The 15,775-nt window shown below is 34.7% G+C and overlaps 1 protein-coding gene across 2 annotated transcripts in view; it reads left to right on the top strand.

Annotated features, from left to right (window-relative positions):
• Fgf14 (fibroblast growth factor 14) overlaps nt 1–15,775 on the top strand; it is a 455,655-nt gene that overhangs the window by 181,102 nt on the left and 258,778 nt on the right. The window lies entirely within an intron of this gene.

The raw sequence follows: 15,775 nt of genomic DNA, 5'->3' as shown, positions 1-15,775 counted from the left end.
CTCTCTTCCTTAAATATATTGTGTCAGTATGTCTCACTGCACACAAAACTTGCTGCTTTGGTTGTTTTAACAGCCAGCTTGCTCCAGGGATCCCTTATCTCCATCTACCCACATGTTATGTTACAGCTAGGGTTTCATTACTGCTTAAAATCCATGTGAGTTATCAGGATCCCAAATCTAGCCCTTGTGCTTACATGGAAATTGCTTTTAATCACTAAGCCATATCCTGAGCCCCAAGTTTTCTATTTATAACAATTTGTAATAGATCAGTACCATCATTATCTTTTCAGAGAAAAATAAACATGACTTTTGGGGATATATGCATGTAAAATTCTGGTCCCTTCTTGTTCTCCATCAGTAATACAGCAGCTAACCTTGTAGATTAGGTCTCTTCTCTGTGATGTTATTTATCTCTCTTATAGGCTATTTCCAACTTCAGAAAGTGTTAGGCACATCTAGAAAAGCTTTGTCTTGTTTTAGATGACTCTAAATCATTAATTATTTCATTTTATAAGAAAATCTCAAGCTAATATACTAGTTAATAAGAAAGAACTGGGACCGTTCGGTTGCACTAAAACTGCACATTGCCTGATGTGAGCAGAGACCTGGGCCTGCCACCATGTGGGAGGAGAATGAAGTCACATAGAAAGTCAAAAAGTAGCTTCCCAAGCAGCCAAAAACAGACCTCTGGCTCAGCCCCCTCACATTTTTAAAATTAAATGTTCAGCAGAACTTGAAACATTAGTAGATTAACATGTCAATACATTTTCCACATCACTGCACAAAGGTAAGCTCCAAGAATAAAATGTACTGTTTTAGCATTTTTAAAAGAGATATAAAATTATAGGTAAAAGCAGAGGATGTCATAACTCTAAAATGAGCGATTTTGGAGTTGGGGTTTAGATACTCACAGACTCCATTTCTCAGCTCTAGCAAATTCCTTGATGTCAGTATTACATATCAGAGTGGACCCTCCTCAAACTCATGACTGAACTTGTAAACTTTAGAATTCTAAACTGTAATTATATTTATACCCGAGAGCTGAAATTGAATTAAGTAAGTTTTCAGAATGGGCTTTTCCTCAGTGTAACTACTGGTCTTCTAAGAACATGACCAATTCAGGAAGAGGGATAGTAGTGGGGAGATACAGAAACAAGATGATTAACTCAAAGCAGGAGAGGATGCTCACTCAGAAGAATCCAGTATTGATCTTGGGCTCTAACCTTTCAACTCTGAGAAAGTGAACATTTGAGCTAATTACTACGTAGCATTGTGTTGTGGCAGGCTAGTGCAATCATTAAAGCCCTGATGAGTTTGTTGACGTTTGAATTTATTCCTCTCTGTAATTATCCTATCCCCAATTGGAGTCATATTCTAGATAGAGTTCTAACTGCTAGATCTTAGATCTAGAATCCACAAGTAAAACCTGAAGTCCCAAAAGAGAGGGTTTTTGTAAAATTATACTATATAAAACTTTTATGTTGTTAAGAACTTTTGTTGGATCTTACATTCCAGTGAAGTCTTGACACACTGTCATTAGCAACATGAAACTAGACTTGATAAATAAAACCACCACTTTCATTTTCTGAAGCAGGGAACTGGCATATCCATTTATGCGTATGCAGAAGTAGGGACTACAGTCAGGCAGTGTGAAAATGGCCACTGGGGAGTCAAAATGACCAGAATACTGAGAATCCTAGAAAATTATACTTTATGTGTAATGTTTCATTACTATAACAGTTAATAATGTATTAGGAGATCATATTGTGACATAGTGAGATGACACCCATGAAAATAATGCCATATGTTTTCTTTATAAGTAATACAGACATGGGTCACTATTTCACTTGGCTTTTTCCCTTTTCTTGAGAGTAAAATGGTAGAACATGGAGTCCAACTCACATTCTACATACAACTGAGCATTAGTAGGGCTTATCCTTAACTTTGGTAGAGAGTGACTTTAAAAATAAGTCTTAAGATAGTAGAAGCTTCTGAGAAAAGATGAGAAAGAAGGGTGAAAGTTGTGTTTGGGTGTGCTGGGCCTCTCAGCATTATGCCATCAAATGATCCCATAAATGCTATTTCTGTATTGGTTTAAAATTTTTTTGTCACATGAAACAGTTAATTAAAACATAGAAGGAATCTAAGGGCTCGGGACTTGTACTATAATGAGCTGTTTCTTATAATGAGCTACATCCTAATAAAATGTCAAAGCCCTTGGATTTTGTAGTTTTCCTTCCCTCCCAGCTCTGCCACTCCATTTCAAAAAGAGTTTTAAAGTAAAGTAAATTCATTGAAAATCCTTTTAACGTACAGAAAAGCCTAAATAAATTTATTTTGCTGTGTTTTGTTTTATGAAGTATAGCACTCAGAATCTTATTGCTGACTGCTAGTATGTCTTTTCTTTATATATCTCAGAATATCTTTGCCAAATTGTAAATGCCTGCTGACCAAGTCAGAGTTTTGGCAATCTCAGCACCAATATTAGTCTGTAGCTGGATAATTACTTGTAGGGTGTCCCATTCCAGGGCTACTCTAGAGCTGCTATGTTTGTGCCTAAGACTCAGGATCCTGTGCTACATTATTTGAATTTCCAAAATCTAAATAAGTAGTACAAAAAAAGTTAGAGACTTTTTTTTGGTACATCATTATGTTGTGGTTTGAAGTGTAGAATCCTGGGAGTTTAAGGATTCCAAACAGTTCTGATATTGTTACTAACGTTTCAACCCATGGCTTGAACTCACCAGGGAATAACATCTTTCAGCATTGTCTTTATTATTCTATAATGAGTCATAGGAGCAGTCTCTAAAGCATTTGGTGAATGAACAAGGGAATTATTTTACAGCATTTATGCTCTTTTGAATGTGCCATGGATGAAACATAGAAGGCCCATGCTATTGCTGTCATCACAACGGTAGATTTGATGATCATGGTGTATGAAGACCTGTATTAGAAATACGTGGTTTGGGGCTTAATATCACACAATGTTTTTCTGCATTAGCCTTCATCATATAGTTACTTAGAACAGAGCAGTTACTAAGAACAATTGGAACTCAGAGCAATTGGAACTAAGGCAACATGTCCTGTATACAAACTACAGGTATGCCAGCAGATCTTGTCTGTGAAGAAAGAACCACAGTTGAGGAATTACTTCTATCTCATTGGCCTGTGGCCAACTTTTCTTAACATACAGTTTTTTTTACAGTTTTGTTTACAATGTAAACCATGCAGTATTGAAAAATAAATAGAAACCATTTACAATATTGGTTCCTGACTTCTTTCTTTTATAGTAAAGACATTTAATTTATCTTATATTAAAAGACAATAATATTTATAGTCATACCCACACACTTTCTCCCTTTTGGAAGAATTTCATATTCTGAGTATGTCTTGAATAATAAAATAGATTAGTTAATATATTAATGTTCATCAGTTTCCTGAAATGGCATTTGAATCTAATGTAGCTTTTTGAAGGAAGTATTGTTCATCTTCATCATGGGTTATTCATATACAGCAAAGACTCTAAAGAGATTATTTATTATATAAAAACTGTTATTCACTGGTTCCATTGAATAAAAGTACATATTTACCATAAAGAATGGTTATATAATTTACCATGATTTCATTATGAAAAACTCCACAAAACTGAACAAAATTTTTCTTAAATATAAGTAAGTAGTCTGGAGGTAGGCTAATCCTAGAGTTGGTTTACCTAGAAACTCAGTAATATTCAATTATTTATACTTTCTCTATATTACTTGTCTACTTCTGACCTCACAGTTATAAGACAGCTGCAGCTGATTTGCTTGTCAATTATCAATGTTCAAGCACCTTTGGATACTCTACTAGCCTGGCCTGGGTTACAGGCACTACTAAATCATTCGTTAACAAGGAAAAACATTAACCATAACTTTCAGGATTTAATTAGGAGTCACATAGTAGTGATAAAGACTTCACCTTACTCAAAGTAGCACAATTCATACTGCCACTGACAGTATTTCTAACAAAATTTATGTTCTGTTAGAGTTGAAGAAAGGAACTAATAACTGTGAGAAAACAGGGCTATCTATTATGAAAATCAAATAGGAATGTTTGTTTAGGAATGTATGTATCCATCATCACCAGGTAATTACTTGGTAGAACTTCGTCATTCAATTTGGTTAAAATTTGTAAATCAGCAGATGCGAGAGGGGCAATAAAAATCATTCTTGAAATAATTGGACATAATGTTTAGATACTTTTAGAAGCCTTATTACTTTTCTCCCTTTTCTCTCTGTGTGTGCTATTCCTTCAGAGGAAGCTTACTGGAAGAACATTAGGATATGTTTATGGCACAAGCTTATCAAGAGGAATAACCACTTATTTCATAGAACATTTTATAAAACAGAAAGAACTAAGACGATATGAATGCTTCATTCATGAAAACATGTGACAAAAAATATGGGAGTAGAAACTGGCCTCATTCCTTGTTGAGTGATTATTCTATGATCATAAAAAGAAAAATTTATCATATAACCCACATATTGTCCAAATTATGACTCAAGAAGTAACAAAAACTTTGAAAGGATACTTTAAGGATTCTGCAAACACATCATTAGGAATTATTATTTCATGGTATTTTTTGACAATTACATAATACATAAATGGAATGTGTCTTTATTTTATTCACTCCACTATTCTATTCCAATGCTCTTGACAGCCCCAACCTCTCTCTCTCTCTGTGTCTGTCTCTCTTAACTTCATGTTTTCATTTTAATTTTGTTAGTATTATTACTGAGTCTAATTGATGCTGTCCATATAGGTTGGGTTTGGGGTCATCCATCTGTGTTATGGGAAACTTGTATCAGTGTACACATTCCCAAAGAACGGCAGTTTTCCTTCTCTCCATCAGTAGCCACCAACTGCCAATAGCTACATCACTAGGGGTGGGGCACTGGTGATTCCTCTCCCATTCATACTGGCCTGACATTGAAGAGATGTACAGATTACCACTGTTGCTGTGAGCTCATATGTGCAACACTCATGTCATGTATAGAAGACATGATTATTTTAAAGTGTGTCTTAATATCTATTGTTGACTATCATGAATACCATGTAGTAATAAACATAGCTTTAACAGATTGTAGATCATAAACTTGTGCTGCCAATTATTATTCAGAGGAAAACATCTTGAGAAACTTTTCCATACAGAGCTTTACAAGCTTAATTTGTAAACTCTGATGAATTGCAGAAGTTGTGATTCTATGCTGGGTACACTCTTTTTACTTTAGGTTTACACATGTTCATGACTACAAAACTGTGCAAATGATTTTGTAATATGCAGATGCATCCTCTCTATGCTTAATTCCAGACAAAGGTGAGGAACTTTGCAGTACAGCATAGACTATGCACACATCATGACAGTGGTGCAATTTAAATGAGTATGGATTTATTTAAGAGTTTAGGTAGTAACTGTTCAGAGAATAGTGAATACATGTCTGTGGAGTGGTTAGCAACAAGTGGGCTATGTATATCACATTCCCTATACAAAGGGAATATTGCCAAAGAGGAGACCAGAATATTGTAAGAGCCAGAGGTCAGGGAGGACTAGAATGAAACAGTGTTTTCTGGACAATATAGGATCACTACACTTACAAACGCATAACAGATATGACTGTCTATGCAAGATACAAGATAAAGCTGGTCAAGATTGTAGCATTAAGGGAGAGGGGCTCAAAGCCTCCACCACTAACTGAGGAACTATTAATAGTGGATAGATTCTCAGGGAAAGAATTCAGTTTTCGTTGAAGGTGTGAATCCTGTGAGGTCAACCATACTCCAGTGGTTGCCCTATACCCAAAAGCATAAGAACAACACATATTGTAGTCAATTTAAAGAAAGAAGACATGAACTGTAGGGTGGGAAAGTAGAAATGGGTCTGAAAGAAGTTAGAGGGAGGAGTTGAGAATAAACATGATCAAAATACATTGTATGAAATATGCAAAAAATTAACAAAAATATTAATTATACTATCTAGGTGGATTAAGCAATAGAAAGTCACTCTAAACAATTCTGTAATTCAAGGTCAAGGTGACCACTTTGTAAAAGACTGTTTTCTTTTCATGTTCTTACATGGTGAGGGGGAGATAAATTCTCAATCATTTCATACAGGTGAATCCATTTCCAGATACTATCCTGGTGGTTCTGTATAGCCCTAATTGCCTCACAATGGCTTGCCTCAAAATACAGCCTCTATGTTTCCCAGTTAGGGCTTCAACATATGTTTAGTGGGAACTCAAACCTACAGTCTGTAGTAGATAGTAAAAGGTTTGATTAGAAAACAGATGCTATTATGATTGAATTTTTATCCAAAAAAACAAACCAGTATCAGTTTTATTTAACACTCCCGAGTCAGGGCAATTGAAGACTTTCATGCTTGTATGGAAAACTATTAAAAAGCAGTTTTAAAAAAGAACAACTTCTTACTTAAATAATTTTTAATTTCTCACATTCTATATAGTTGAGGTATAATATGAAAATTAACTGGAGTACTGGGGAATGATTCATTACTTTCACTCCTCATTGACTTACTCTGTAATTTTCATATATAATAGATTTATGTTAATAAAACATGACTTTAATCATTCATATACTCTTAATTTGTTAACTTTTCAATAAATGGTTCCGTGTGAAATTATGCATCTCATTAAATGTTTTAGGAGTTCAAATATGGAAAAAGACATCTATAATAGAACAATTCACAGAACAGGTGATAGTGTGCAACTGGCTTGTATTATTTCGTTCCTTAAGCATATTTTTGTTGTGGGATATTTTAGTTTTTAAGACTGGGAGCATTTCTCATGAAGACATTATTTACATTGAGTTTTAGGATATTATATAACAAGAATTACCATGGCAACAGATAAACCTTTTGGAATCTGTTAACTCATATTCTCCATGTGTGACAGCTGAAATATCAGGAGGGGCTGCAAGTATCTGTCAGGCCAGATAGTAATGATCTGGGACGAACAATGTCGCTCTCTTACAAGTCACACTACAGGGACATCCTTGCCATTTACCAACCCCCTGGCCCTTTCTTCTCCTTCCCTGTGATTTGACAGGGAAATTGGGCACTAATCTCTTTCATTCTTATTTTTCTCTAAAGTATCTACCACCATATGAGAGCCACACTGCCCTAAGACCATTTTATTTTTGCCTTTGATTTTTTTGTTTTAATTCTAAAACATGTGTCTTTGGTGCTAAAATATAAATTTAAAATTAATTCAACTATATTAAGTCTGTGGAATCATGGATTGAAGTTTGAACATTTAAAACTGAGTCTCAAACCTAGGAACTTCTGGGCAGATATAAATGCCCTTTTATTTCCAATCAATGCATTGATTTTTGTATAATATTAATATGTAAGATGAAAAGCAGGTGTTTTCTTTTTCTTGAAAGAGAGTAAATTAGTAGTACTTTATAGTTGATATCTGTGATTATATTCAGAATTTTTATCATACCTATCACAGTTTCACTTGTGAAGCTTTTTGATAAAATAATTTACTGGGACTAAAACTGATATAGATCTTAAAATACATATATCATATGACATACATATGTAAGTCAAAAGTGGAGAATGGATAAGATTGCTGTTGGACATGAAAACAGTTCCCTTCGCCCCCGTGAAAGCCATAAATATAATGTTCTATAGGATATGGTGCTTGACAACATCTGAATGGAAAAAAGAGATAAACTTCAGCTCAGGTCTCTGGAACTATGTATTTCTTTAAAACAATGCCCACTATATGTGAATGCCCATTAAAGGATAAATGGCTATCAGTGTCCTAACTGCCATGCCCTGTGTAATTTATAGATGTCAGTGAACTCTGGTGGCATTTCAAGAAATTAAAAAATGCATCAGGAAAGAAATACATTCTAAGTAAAAAGACTTTTGCAGGGTAAGATTTGTTGCCATGGAAGCCATACAGGCTTTAATAAATCATCTGTTTGCTTTTTTTTTTTTGAGACAACGTTTCCCTTGAACTAGCTCTTGTAGACCAGGCTGGCCTTGAACTCACAGAGATCCTCTCCAGTACTGGGATTAAAGGCATGCACCCGCCACAGCCCGACTTTAATAAATCATCTGTAAAGGAATGACAAAACATATATTTTAGGGGATGGAGAAATGGCCCAGTGTTTAAATGCACATACTGTTTTTGTGTAAGACCTGATTTAGTTTCCAGCACTCAGTTTGCATGGCTCATAAGGGTTAGTAACTCCAGCCCCAGGAAATTCAGTAGCTCTGGGCTCCATAGGCCCCCCACTCATGTATGCATACTACCACACTAGTGAACACAAGCACACATCATTTAAAATAATAAAAATAAAGTTCTAACAATTTTAAAGGTGCTTTAAAGACGATATTGAAGTGGACTACATTTACTGACAAAAAAACCTCCAGTTTCTAGTTTATAATCTTCAAGGTCTGAATTTTAGAGAAGTCTCAAAAAACAGGAGGCAATTAATATTTTGTTACATTGTTGACAATACCATTCACTTCCCAGTAGCATTTTGTTGTTGTTGTTTGTTTGTTTGTTTTCATTTTTATAGACACCCAAGTCAAATTACATATGACGAGATATATGGCTAGATATCCTTTCTATGTCTTTAAGGGCATCTCAGTAATCTGTGAATTTTGTTTTGGTTTTATTTTGGGTACAATTATTGTCTCCACATAGGGCTTTATAAAATAGTTATAAACAAATCAAGGCAGTTATCAAATTTGATTGCAGTAATGAGAACTTGCCAGATACCCAGACTGACAAGACTGAGAACCATTTGCTTATTAGGAAGAAGCTAGGCACTGCACACACCTCTCTGTCCTTTCCCTTTTAAAAGCTATAAGAGTTGTTGAAGATGAAGATACTCTCCAAGTGTAACTCTGGAGCATCACTCTGTGAAGATAGTAACGCAATCATATCTTGTTTCAATCCACTGTGCTTCATCTGAAAAGGAATGGACAAGATATATATGTGTGCTATCTACAAGATAATCAGTTTTATGAAATGAAAAAAAAAACATGTTTCATGGGTTTTAGGATATGATTTCACTGAGGATCATAAAAATAGCAATACTTTTGCCAGGGAACTGTAGTTGGGTCAGTATCTTATATGTTTTCTTGTCTCTAATAAATTTAAGTAAATCATTAAATTTAAATAATTATATATTCTACATTCTTATGAGTAATTAATGTTTCTTGTTCCTTTTGAACTTGCATACTTTTTGTGAGAGTGAAACAGAGAAAAGAATCAATGATACATACTCAACTATGAATATTTGGTTTTTCTTTCTGACTTAAAGAAAACACACATGTCTAAGTATCCAAACTCAGTCTCCTAAATTTGCCATTTTCAAAGCCTGTTTTTCCCCAAACCAGCCTTATTTGTGCCCTCTAGTGGCAGAAGCATGAATATATGCAGTAAGACAGAAAAAACTACCCCCCACATTGGTACATAAAGGTTCATTATCCATTTATATAAATAATAACGTCAACCATACATATACATAGATAAAAAGCATATATAGTTTTTCTCAGGATGTTTTCAAAATAACATTGGAATTTCTTTTGAAAAATTAAGTTTAACTTCTGCACAGTTGAAGTTCTTAGATAGCAGAGTTATTTTTTTTATTTTATGATTTTAATAGTCCCCCTTTCTAGAAACTTGCTAATAATCTTTGGAAAAATATTTCTATTTTCTACAAGTGTGTTTTTTTCTACCTGAAATCAATATTATGGCAACATAAATTGCTGCCATAAACAAATCTTTCATTTTGATTTAAGGAGTCTCATTACAAAGCTGCAAGGAACTGAGATAGACACTATCTTCCTCAATGCACCAAGAATTAGCTCTGATCAAAAATGTCCCAGGATAGCTGGACACACTAGATAGCTCCTAGCTTGATACCCCCTTTACCCCCGTTTTTTCTCACTCCTAAAGAAACTACTGTATACACTGGGCACATGTATTTTCTTTTATAACCAAAGTTAACTATCCCAAGACTACTTATCTAACTAAAACAAAGCTACCTAGTATGTTCTTTTGGGACTTTTGAAACTGAAACTGAGAAGAAAATAATCTTTTGCTTATATAGCAATCTTTAATAGCTGTGTTTAACCTCTGTTTCCCTTAGCTTTATATCCTTTTCTTGCCTTTTCTACCCATGAATCCAGCTATTGGTGACCATGCTTACTGCCAGCAACATTGAGTAACATTTGTGAAATCAAATAATAGAAGAAAATTTTGGTCACCTTTGCCAATCTGCATTGCCTGTATGCTGACATTGCTTAAGTCATCTATGGATTTGGAGAATCAATCCATTCTGAGATTATTTAGGTTAATTTCAGTTTGAACTTTCTTAAAATCAGTTTTTTAACAAAACTATCACAAAAATATTTTTGTGCTATACTATCCAATATTGTCAATTTTTTTCACAGTTTAATTCATAGATGGAACATTATCAGAAAAACAGTAGGGTACCTGATAACATTGTAGGTGGTTCATGTCATAAAATTGTAACTTCTTTCATCTCCTTTCTGAAGGGTTCTTAAGTTTAGTTTCTGCTATTTCATCCTTTTACTTATATACCTTGCTTTGTTCTGTTTCCTCACTCTTTTTCTATGGGAACCAGGTAAAGAAACCAAAACACACTCTAAGCATGTGTTTATAATTTTCAAGAAATTTTAACCCCTTATGATGAAAATTGTGAAAAGATAAAATATGTCTTCATTTGCAGTGGACTTGAAATGAAGGTAGGAGAGATGGATAAGGAACTATGGCAAGAGTGGCACATACTTTCTTTCTCTGAGATGATACAACATTGGAAATTAGGCACAGAAGTCACTTAGTGTTGATGAAATGTAACAGTGCACAGGGATGAAGCAACGACTTATAAGTTAAGAACACTTTCTGGTCTTTCAGGACACCTGAGTTAGGCTCCCAGCATTTATGTGGTAGCCGGCAACTGTCTTGTAACTCAAGTTCCAGGGGATCCAATGCCTTCTTTTGACTTCTGCAAGCACCAAGCATGTATACAGTGCATACATGTGCATGCAAGTAAAACACTTGTAGACATAAAAAGTTATCATTTATCATCTAGCGTATGCCAGATTGGGTAGTCATTTAACTCCTATCAAATTTTCATATATACAATTTTTAAAGACAGGTATTATTGTCTCTAATATAAATGAACAAAGTTCAAGCACTTACCAAAGACCCCAAAACTATTAAGAAGTTGTGCTGTCTCTAAATACTTCCGTTTTTCCATTTTCTATCAAAGTGTCAAACATGGATATGTAATAAGTTTGGGAGGTCTCAAGAACTTTGACCAAAAGTCCTTTGCCTCCATGAACTATGTGATGTTTCAAGATTTGTACATAATGAACTTTGATGTGAAACTTTCCCTCCACCACATTCAGTAAAACTGAAATGAATCAGAACAAAAATGTGTAGTTTGTTAAATATTGTTGGGAGACATGCAATGCTTTTATGTTTTCATTTATATCACTATGGAAGTGCCAAAATTTAATAAATGAATCAATAAATGAAAAATGAGTTTTCATAGATAATATTTCCATTCTGATCACCAAATGTTTAAAATATTTTGGAGCAAAATCTTCCAGTCTTTCTGTCTTCTGGTAGAGCTCATTATGCCTGGTGTCCTACCTTCTGCCCTACTCCCTCTGACTCTACATTGAAGAACTTTTTCTAGGCCCTTCTCCTTATACTATCTCTTTTATTCTCTTTGGAAGTAATAAAAATTTCACCTATGGGGTATCACCTTGGTGACATACAAGACAATGAAATGGCTAATTTCTATTAATTTTTAATAATATTATCAACTAATTGATATTTTATTCAACATTTTGCATATTTTATTGTTATTTTTAAAGTCCACCTTGGTGGTTTTGTGCTGTTTTCCACTTCACAGATACGGAAACTGATACTCAAAGGAATTAGAATTATTCAAACTCCTCCAAAGTCCAGTGTGGAAGAACTAAGACTTGCATTAGGACCACTAAACATTGGTATTATCTTGAAATTTTGCTTTCAAAAATACCACAAGAACACCCAGCCATATTTCATAGGTGTAGCACACAGATTAAATGTCAAAGAAGTATGGCTTTCTTTTTTAGAAATTTTAGAAACAAATGGCTTTCAGGAAAATTGTATGTTCTATATTTGGTCATAGATTCCATAACATATACATAATGAGAGTGAATAAAGGGAACAGTTATTTTATTGTGTAGAAGGCAATTACTCATTTGTGAAGCTACTAACCACTTGGGAATAACTTCAATGCTGTACAAAGGTTTAGCTAGTGTAATAATCAATTCTTACATTCATGACCAGTTTAGCACCCTTTTACATATCACTAGCTACTTCTCTTTATAAACGAGCAACACCCCATTCCTTTGTCTTGATCAGTGTTCTGAAGGCCTGCCTTACATTTGAGTCATGATAGAGTTCTCTCCACAAATTTGACCCTTTCTAAGGACCACTACCACTGTTGTCAGTCTAGATTTTGAGAGAGGGCATCAAACTCTACACTGTGCTTTCTGGGTAAAAAGGTTTGTGTAATAATACATAAATGGTATGCCTAAAGTCAGATCCTTATCATCATATCACAATAGCCAATGAGGAGTTACAGAGAACTCAGTATATACACAGGCCATAGTGGGGTATAGTACTACAGAAGATAAAATGTAGTTTTATTTGATGTTTCCCCTCATTTTACACATTAACTTTATCTGTTAGGAGACACTCCACTTTGCTCTGAAAATTTCAGTTCATCAGAGTTCAGTTCGATCTAGAATTACAAGGCCAGGACAATTTTTTCTCTCTTGTCATCTTAGACTAAGGATACTCCCCCAGGGTACTATTTCCTATCTTAGGAGTCATATTTTTCATTGTTTGCAGTGGGACAATCAAAACATTCTCCATTTGAAGAGTATGACTTGTCTGATGACCCTTACAAGACAATGACACAATCGTGTGCCTCATATGTATCCCATAAGGTTTGTGTAATCATACACAAATGGCATGACCAAAATCAGGTCAATAATTTCTCATGGTTAGTTATGATATAGGAATTGCATTGAATCCATTCTTGCATGGACAGCACAGTGCAGACTTGGTTATCTGTTGCCCATTGTAAGAGACACAGCAGTAAGGATGAGTGGTTCTCAGGAAGGATTGTGTATGTGGGTTCATACTTCCTGAAAAGCAGAGATGAATGATTAGTGTACATTGATTTATTAAACCAAAATATTCAGAGAATGAATTGAGGAGCTAAAAGTAATTGTTCTGAAACAGTAAACAAAAACTGTGATATGTGTTTCACCATATACATCTGGGATGTTAATATTGCACACATAGATTGGGTTGCAACAAGCTTAATTTCATTATTTTCCATTAATGCATCATCTAGGTTTAAAATATTGGTGTCTCATTATTTGAACACACAGGAAAGATGTAATTAAATGCCTTGGTGCATCTTATTTGAGTATCACGAAAAAATATCTAGCTTTGGTGTGTATAGGCAGTATAGGTAGATTGTCCCCAGGTACTCCTTTTGTTCAAAAATCTTCACTTGTCCAGAATATGTCTCCAGAGGATAGTTGTAGGCAGACTCTGCTCATTAGTTTCCTGGCTACTCAGACCCAAATAATCACACAGAAACTATATTAATTACAACACTGTTATGTCAATGGCTCAAGTGTATTTCTAGTTAGCTCTTATATTTTAAATTAATCGATTTCTATTCTTTTGTGTATCACCACGAGGCTGTGGCTTACTGGGTAAGGTTCAGATAGTTAATTTTGTGGAAACAGTAAACAGAGTTTAGTCATAGATTTTGACATTTAACCTTTATCAATTATCCTAAAGCAATTGCTGGAGATGGCTCAAGAGGGGTGACTGCAGTATAAATACACTGTGACCAATGAAGAAAAGTGAAAACAAACTTTATTAAAAAGTGTCCGGCAAACAGCAGGTGCTGAAGATTCATGTTAATGTGTTATCCAGTAGAACTGTGAACACCAAGGCCACATTAGCACCCCAAAGTTGGCATAGTTTAGAAGTGACCTAATTGCTGTTTATAAAATATAATGGGCAGGGTGGCCTAGTTTTAGATTCTTGTCATTTTTAAGTGTTGGCTACATTAATGTAATATTCCAACTTTCTTCCTTTCTTTGTTTAAAAGTGCATTTCTGGTCCCCTAGGCAAATATGGCAGACAGAAAGAGAAAGGCTGGGCTGAGAGAGAGAGAGAGAGAGAGAGAGAGAGAGAGAGAGAGAGAGAGAGAGAGAGAGAGAGAGAGAGAGAGAAACTACATGTGTGAACTAGTTGAGATCATAGATAAGAGGCTAGATGGTTATAGATTTTATAGTCTAGAAGCTGTATAAAATCATGCTAGCATGGGTTATATTTGCTTTGGATTATATCATGTATTCAAGCCTGCAGAATCCCTTTATCAGCCTCTGAGGATTTTAAATTATAATTTATTTATTTCATCTGTGGGTTGTTTTATGGCCAAGCATGCTGCCTATGTTGATCCTAGGAAAACTAATTTTCTACGACGACCATTCTGGTTGCTATAGTGCTTTTTGCAATTAACCAGAACACATTTTAAAAACAATAATGTGGGTGGGTGTGTAGGCACTTATTATTTTTTAATAGCTTGTTTTTGTTGTTTCTAATACGGGGGTAGAACAGTACAGCAGTTGTGAGCTTAAAATTGTAAGAACAACACTTCAGATTGCCTTAACCTGTCTGTGACTCACTTTCCTCATCTATATAATAAAAATTATGATGATCGTAATGACATAAAGTGATTATGAGGACTCTGTGATTTAAAATATATCTAATGTATAAACCAGAACTTAATATACATTAAATATATGAAAAATGTTATCTATAAGTTTCTGCATTCCAGATATGAATAATGTTATTATTGCTAAGTATAGAAGGACATAATAAACAGGTAAGGAGTCTCATTGGGTAAGGTTGCTTGCCACTATGCCTGAGGCTTGAGTTCTATCTTCAGGAGCCACACTGTGGAAGGAGAGTTGTTCTCTGATCTTCATTTGTGTGCACCTCTCTCTGTCTCTCTCCCTTCCTCTCTCTCTGAATAAATCATATGTCTTTTTAAAAGACATATGACATATGATGGCTCATTGAATTTAGAAGTCTGCCATTGTCTAAATAGTTCTGGGTAGAGTATATCTTCTGTTTGGAAACCTTGCTTTTTTTTTCTCATTGAAATATTTTCCATCTCAGCAAAGTAGACAAGATGAGATGTATAAAACATGTAAAGATATATAGTCTTATTAAATCTCACTGGAATTAAGTTTAAAGTCCCACACGTGGACAAATTCTATTTATAGGTGGTCTTTTCACATACTGGGTTCCAGAGCTCTCATCCATAGTCCTGGCTCTTGTTCATTTTTATCTGTTTACATACTGCTTTTTCTAGACACCCAATTCCAGGAATTCTAATAAAACATAGGAACTAAATAAGATAACTTTTTAAAAAAAAATCCTTTGTTTCTATAAGTGCGGTCTTTGCCAAAATGGGATGAAGACCAATTTCTTTTGAGCTTCTTTACAATGCAAAGAAACTCAGTTTTGCCTAAGTGAGCTGATCCTGAGTCTCTACTGGGTCAGAGGGAAATGCCAGGCTCGACAAAACAAACAAACAAAAGAAAAACCAACCAAAAAAAAAACTGACATGTTTT

Source organism: Microtus pennsylvanicus, chromosome 15 (genome assembly GCF_037038515.1).
Source record: "Microtus pennsylvanicus isolate mMicPen1 chromosome 15, mMicPen1.hap1, whole genome shotgun sequence".
In the NCBI taxonomy this organism is placed as follows: domain Eukaryota; kingdom Metazoa; phylum Chordata; class Mammalia; order Rodentia; family Cricetidae; genus Microtus; species Microtus pennsylvanicus.
Note: the sequence above shows the minus strand (reverse complement) of the source record. Positions and strands in the feature narration are given on the sequence as shown.